General features: G+C 40.3%; 1 long non-coding RNA gene across 1 annotated transcript; it reads left to right on the plus strand.

The window, feature by feature from the left end:
* The first annotated feature begins 1,232 nt into the window (after positions 1-1,232).
* LOC125889205 (uncharacterized) lies at positions 1,233-3,293 on the plus strand. The gene is made up of 3 exons (XR_007449424.1): positions 1,233-1,320; positions 2,528-2,661; positions 3,141-3,293. It is a non-coding gene; the product is annotated as an uncharacterized LOC125889205 (long non-coding RNA).
* Positions 3,294-7,657: the final 4,364 nt, after the last annotated feature.

Raw genomic sequence — 7,657 nt, forward strand, 5'->3', positions numbered from 1 at the left:
CCTGAGGGCTGCTATTTTCAATACCCCCAAGGCCATCCTCAGTGTTGCACAGTTGCAGTTTGGATAACTAAAATGGCCTCACAACAACTATCTAAATCCAATCCCACCTATTTAACACAGAGGTTCAAGTGTTAGCTAATCTCAATAGCATCACTAGCTGATGTAGTTGTAATGTTATACAGCAATACTTAAACATAACTCCTAGATAGAAACTTTTGACCTACATTTTAAGGATTGTTCTAATGCACCACTCATATGGTGACTTTTGCTCTTAAAGATTAAAAAGGGCCATTTTATTTGACCTGCTCCTCTCATTTACCCTGTATGAGAAAATGAGAGAATAATCATAATTATCAAGGCTGCCATAGGGTCCAATCCGGCCCACTGGATGACTTTGTACAACTAGTAGTGATGCACTTGTGAAGGTTAAGTAGCACAAGGTTTCATGAGCTAGTTAAAAATGAGTAGCTTTCTTCATGTAAAACGCTGCCTCAGAGGCTTTTCTATCCTGACCAGAATACAGTTATTTTCTTTCACTTTAGTTTGATGTGGTGCTGTCAGGATTACTGCACAGGAGTGGAAATGTATAGAAAAATGCACATCTAATGACTGTGAGTAGTGGACTGACTGGATGTGGAAAAGCTGAGACATATTTTTGGAATTGCATTTATTCCTCTGAAGACATCACAGGCTGTTTGTCATCTGTTTTGTTAATGGATGAGCATTCTTAAAATGTGCTTCTTTAAACAAACAGGGACAATGTCGAGGTGTATGTTTTTTATAGGATATCATGCAATGGTTTTACTAATCTGGCCCAAATGTGATCTGATCAGACTGTATCTGGCCCATGAACTACAAGGAGTGTGCCACCCCTGGGTGAAGAGAAAAATAGCTGGTGGGTCATATGACTTTATATATAGGGCTGTGCAGGTAATTGAATAGGCACATCCTGATTGTCCGGCTATGTTTATGCAAATTTCAGTGGGTGAATGCATGGACGTGATTGGAGGAGCAGGTTACCAACAGGGTTCAGTAGAGGGCTCCGCCCGTGTAAGATAGAACAATAAGCAAAGGTATTTTAACGAGAGAGAGCCATTGAATTAAAATAAGGAAAGACTTTTGGATTCAAATATCACTATAATAAATGAATATCAAAAGAACCACGTGACATACCTCTGACAGAAAAGAAACAAAACAAGCGCTCCTTCCTGGGAAAGGACACGCCCCCTCAGGTAAAGTCGCTCCGCCTTAATGAGAGTTTAGGATTTCTCCTCCTTCCTGTTTCTGCTTTTGAATTTTGCCACGCGCTTTGTGCGTCCTGTAAGTGGATCTTCTCATGTTTGCAAACAGTTTTAGATATGATATTTGATTTGTTTGTCTCTTTGCGGAGCTTGAAGCACAAAAGAGTGTCAAAGTGTAAGCTCACATATCAAAGAAAATAAAAGAGCTCTGCTCTGCAAGCTCGGAATCATTAGTCTTTCACCCACACTTAAACTACTGCAGATTATATTGAGGGTGTAGTAAAGTAAGTAAAAACACCATTTTAGATGAATTATGAGATAGTGGGCACAGTCATGCAGAAGGCCTCAGCACCATTTCTACACAGGAACAAAACACAGATTTTATAGTTGTTCAGCCTCATTCTGTCGTTTTGCATCTCTGTGAAGTCGTTACATCAGATTTTATGTCTCTGTCCTCACTTTGTGTGTCTTTCTAGTTGTTTTGAGTCACTTTGTCACTGTTAAGGTCTTTTTGTAGTTAATTTTTGCCAACAGCTGTTTTACCCCTTTTTGTAGTCATTCTCTGTATATCGGGAGTTGTTTTGTGTTTCTATGTTTTAACTTGGTGTCTCTTTGTAGTCATCTTGTGTCTCTTTGAGCTTGTTTTGTGCTCCTTTGTAGTCATTTTGTGTCTCTGTGGTTGTCTTGTGTCTCTTTGTTGTAATTTGGTAACTCTTTGTAGTCATTTTATGTCTATTTGAGGTTGTTTTTTGTCTCTTTGTAGTCATCGCCTGTATACATGTATTTGGAGTGGTTTTGTGTTTCTTTGTGGTTGTTTTCCATGTCTTTGTTATAACTTGGTATCTCTTTGTAGCCATTTTGTATCTCTCTGAGGTTGTTTTGTGTTCCTTTCTAGTCATTTTGTGTCTCTGTGGTTGTGTTGTGTCTTGTTATAATTTGGTATCTCTTCGTAGTCATTTTATGTCTCTTTGTGTTTGTGTTGTGTATCTTTGTAGTCATTTTTTGTTTCTTCCTGGTTGTGTTGTGTATCTTTGTAGTCATTTTTTGTCTCTTTCTGGTACATTATGCAGGTGGAGGCCAGGGGCCCATTACACTTTTTGGCTCCAAGGCCTGTACTTGGTAAGCTTGGGGGTAATTCTTCCATGCATTTGAGATGATACAAATTTATTCATGCTTTAAGATAATAACAACTATAATGATAATAATGTTTTCATGCTTCCCCAAAACCTATGACTAAGGATGTTAATATGACTGCTTATACTTGTGGTAACTAAAACGATCACAAGGTGGCGCCATAAGACCAGGATGACCAAAGCAAGAAGAACCACAACGTCCCTCGACAGGCCGAGAAGAGGTGAAAGCTACTGACTGACTGAAGACAGGAAAATCCAGTGACCTGAAGTACTGTGGGAAAGAACAAGTAGGTGAAAAATCGCTTTGATAATAAAACCTTTTGATGAATATCACGGATATTATCACGAGTCATAAATAAGACAACTGTCTGAGAAATGCTGATGCTGCAGATTACATCAGAGATGAGATAAAAACATAAACAGGGGCGTTATGAGTTACTGCAGGACCAAACACAGAAAAAATAGGCCAATTTCTGAAACGTATCAGATGGGCAGAACAGTGGTCCCTCCTGAGTGGCCCCTCCATGAAAAAAGTAAAAGCTGCATATGTCTTCAGTCTTCAGTGAAAGGGCCCAATTAAAGTTACATCGACTGCTCGTCACTACTTTATACAGGACGTCCCGTTTTGCCGTTACATCAGAGCCAGCTACAGCCGAGCAGCGGCATCATAAGCTGCTGTATTTTCATCGCTGCAGCACAGATGACAAAGCGCATTAATCATACCGCCAGAAAACTGCGTCTGATTAATTATCCCTGAATAAATAAGTCGTTACAGGCAGAGACAGGAGCTGTCAACCGGGTGAGTCCCAAGGACCCCCTGCTCGCTCTCTCCCTCTCTACTCTCTCTTTCCACTCAGCCTCCTGAATTTGTGGAGGAAAAATGAAGGACCGAGCTGTAAAAGTTAACACAGCTTACTGCCGAGCGCTGGAGCAGGCGGTTTTACCGGTTGGATCCCACAGGGCTCAGGTCAGCTGCTTTCCATAAGGGCTTCAGTTGAGGTAAGCATGAGAAGCCATTTATCACACAGTTCACTGGAGCTGATAACATCACAGCTCCTGAAACAAATGCACACTATGCTGGACAGGTGTGAGAGGGCTGATCAGTTACTGTTCCCATAAGCATTTAAGATGGCTACTGATACAGTAACTGCTGAGACTGAGGGAAACAAACAGGTGCAGGCTGGGTGAGATGTGTTTTACTTTGCATGGAGGGAACATTTTTGAAGGGATAGATGTTGACAGTCACCTGCACACCTAATGACATGAGGCTACATGCTGTTTCTCTGCTGCCAAACTCTGTGACTGCTGCTCTTCTAGTTTGTGCAGTGTGGCTGGGTTTAGTTTTAAAATATTTAATCCTTCACAAATTAAAAAATTTTGCAGACGACCTGTGTCATAGGTATTTGTTAAACATGTACAATACATTATTGTAATTTTCGTTTGGCTACATCCTTTATCCCTGAAGTTTTACTGTAGGCTTCATGTATAGGTTCAGTGTGTAGGATTTAGGGGGATATATTGACAGAAATGGAACCTAATATCATATGTTTTTTGATGTATAATCATCTGAAAATAAGAATTGGTGTGTTTTCATTACCTTAGAATGAGCCATTTATATCTACATATGGAGCGTGTCCTCGTCCATGGAGATTGCCATTTTGCACCGCCATGTTTCTACGGTAGCCCAGAGTGGACAAACCAAACACTGGCTCAAGATAGGGCCAATCATGTTTTCCGGTTGGCCACCATAGTTAGCAGCACTTGGAAAGACAGATTTTTTTAACATGAAACTGCTATTTTAGGTGTTTTTACCTGTTTTAATCACCTGGGGTCTCATTTATGAAAAATGCATAGGATCCATACTTAAAATGTACGAAAGGACAAAAGCCAAAAATGACATGCGCCAAAAAATATTCGACAATATCTACAATCAGGCTTCCACTTCACCATCTGTGATGCCAATTTCCCATTTCCAAAATGTTTGTAAGCATGGGTCAAGTCTGTGTTTTTACATCACAACTTTTGTGTGGGAAGTGGCATACGCCTCTTTCAGGTTTTGTTTTGTGAGTACGCAATGTCTATAAATGAGACCCCTGGTCTGTTTGTTGGGAGGGGAGGAGACCTTTGCAGGTAATAAGCCTCATGGTAAAAACCTCCTGAACAATGAGGAAGGAATTCTAGCTGGGAGGAGTTTCAGCTGGTTGCAATCTGAAACCCTCACCACTAGACGCTGCTAAATCCCCCAAAATCAAACTGTTCCTGCAAAGGATAAGGTTGGCAATATCCTATACCTCCACTGTAAATTATATATTTTCTATATTTCTGTATTTATATTTATGTTTCTGTTTTTGAAACAAAATCTGAAAATCTTCAACCACATCGACACCAACTGAGCTTTAGTTCCTCTCTTGCTGCTTTTCAGCTGCCCGAAACTGTCTCTGACTTTCAGACCAGAGCTTACTGGCTCTTCCTGTAGTCTTGAATCTTTAGAAACAGGTCAGGAATGTATAGGTTTTTTTTTGTAATATAATACTCTGGACACGGTAATTCAAAAAACAGCTCTCAAACAGGAGTTCGTGTTTGCTGTGGACTGTCTTCAGCCAAGGACTCACCTGAATTGACTTGACTCCTACAAGGGATCTCTAAATAAACTGCAGTGTTTATGTTCATGGAAATGAAGGAACATAGCAAGTACAACACTGTTGCTTACTTGAGATGTTTTTTTTATCAGGTGTCAGGCTTTGGCTGCACAGTTAGCACATGTTAGTACGATCAGTTCATTGTTGATTTTCATCCTTTAATGAGATTTGTTATGAATAAGGCAGATGAAGACTATGAGCAGGATTGTCCTTAAAAGGAATGTTAGTGTGGCCCCCTCTACACTGGCCTTGGTCATTGCATGGCTGAATGAATTAGTTGTCATAGTCACCAGAAAATCAAATCACACAGTTTCTAAAAATGATTATGTGTCTTTTAAGTTCAGCAGGATATTTTTGGAGTCGTACAAATGAAGAATATGAGGCTTAAATAAGCGTTCCTCTGTTGTTCAGCAACCACAACATAATTTTCACATTTACGTCCATTAAGTTTGTTGTTTATTGTTGAGTGCATCTTGTGTGTGTGTGTGTGTGTGTGTGGGCTTATGTATGTCTGTGTGTGGAACAGGCTAAGCAGTAACAGAGGTGCAGGAGTGTTAAAGCGTGGGAAAGTGATAAGATCAAATCACAGAGGGTCAAGATGGAAAGTCTGCCTTCAGCTAAGCTCTACACCGTCCTCTCACACCTGCCAGCTCTCTCTTTGTTTCCCTCTCTCCCTCTCTCTCGCGCAGCGGTTTATTGTTGATTTGATGTGATGTAACAGACCAGAACTGTAAAGATTTGAGTGTAAACAGTAGTTTATTTCTGTTTGTTCATCCCTTATTTATACATGTTGTTCCTCTAAATGCCCTGGAGGTTGCTATAGTATTGCTAAGTTACTTTGAATAATTAGGCAAAAACTTACAGTAAATCACTTTATTGTTGCCATTCTGGTGTGTGTATTGACACCTGACAATGCTGTGAAGTAAGGCATTTATCTAGCCATAGCATGTTTTAATGCCACAGCAAAGAAACATGGCTAGATTAACCTGTTTGAGGACACAGGTGTATACATTTGTTGGGTCCCCATTTAGACCCCATTCCCTCCCTGCTGGACTCTGTGCTTTGTATATGTGCCCTGTTGCTTTGAAATTTTCAGTACTTACAGTGCTCATGGCAGAGCACACATGGCAACTTCAGTATCTATCCAGAAACCAACCAGTACTCCTGTATTAGAATAATCCAGCCTGGCTCCAGGTTTTCTGATTGTTTGACTAAACATTTGACTTTTTTTGAGCAATATTCACCATGTGAGCATCATAATGACAAACTAAAACAAGTGTAGGTCACAGTGCAGGACCCTCCTTAGTCGATGTTGTGCTGTAATGGTGCAAATATACAATTAGTCATGTTACCAAAACCAACTGAAAAGCAGCGAGCAGAGGATTTTTGAGGTCTCAGGACAGTTTTGTCTAACTTTTTTGGTTACGTAATCCAGCCTTGTCAAGAACAAAACTAAGGAATTGAATATTTAGAAATGGATCAAGATGCTTTAAAGCTGTAGTTTGTAACATTTATAAAAATAACTTACTTTCATTTTTGCTGAAACTGTCTTCATATTCACACAGCTTTAAATCAGACAGAAAATCTATGGAAAAAAGTCATACTCCTCTGCCTACTTAATTATATTATAGTGCTTCTAAAGGCCTTACTGCATGTGAAGGGAAACAAGCAATCAGAGCTGAGGACTCTGTAACGCAGCTGTCATTTATGTCAGTGATTCTTGTGAACTGCGGTCAAACTGTCGAACTAAGCATCACTGTTCAAATATGGAAAAGGTTCTGTTACTGGATTGCCTGTTTCTCTCCTCATGTGTTTTCAGCAACATATTTTAGTGTACTGTTTAGCTGTTAAATGAGAAAGTTGGTCTGGCCATTGAGCGGTGCTTGGTACTCAGTTTAACTGTATCCAACATGGTGGCCGGGTCACAAACTTTCTCATTTTACAGCTAAACCGTACACTAAATATGTTTCTGGAAACATTGAGGAGGGAAATAGACCATGCAGGGCGATGTGGTGGTGCACTGTTGCCTTACAGCAAGAGGGTTCCTGGTTCAAACTTGGGGTGGGGTAGCCCTCCTGTGCGGTGCTTGCATGTTCTCCCCGTAATTGGTGACTCTAAATTGGCTGTGGGTGTGAATGTGAGCGTGAATGGTTGATAGTCTGGCGACCTGTCCAGGGTGTGCCCCGCCTCTCATCTGGTGTAAGCTAGGATAGGCTCCAGCCCCTTGCATCTGCTAACAGAATAAGCATTTACAGAAAATGAATGACTGAATGAAAATTAGGCAATGTAGTAACAGACTCTTGATTCATATTTGATCATCGCTGCCTAGTTTTACAGTTTGAAGGCAGTTCATGAGCACTGATTGGCACGATTGACAGCTGCGTTAGAGACTCCTCAGCTCTGATTGGTTGTTTTGGTGTGCTGTGGTAGACTCTAGCAAATGCCATTAGAAGCAGCAGAAAAGGGAGGAGGGACATGATTTTCTCCAGTGATTATCTGTCTCATACACTTCTCTAAGAATATAATGACAGTCTCAGCAAATATGACATAAACTTATTGTGTTAAAAGTTACCAACTGTAGCTTTAAAGGGTGCCTGGCAACATATTTTTGGTTTCATTTAATAAAAATTCAGTGTTTCAGTCT

This window comes from Epinephelus fuscoguttatus, linkage group LG5 (assembly GCF_011397635.1).
Source record: "Epinephelus fuscoguttatus linkage group LG5, E.fuscoguttatus.final_Chr_v1".
NCBI lineage: Eukaryota > Metazoa > Chordata > Actinopteri > Perciformes > Serranidae > Epinephelus > Epinephelus fuscoguttatus.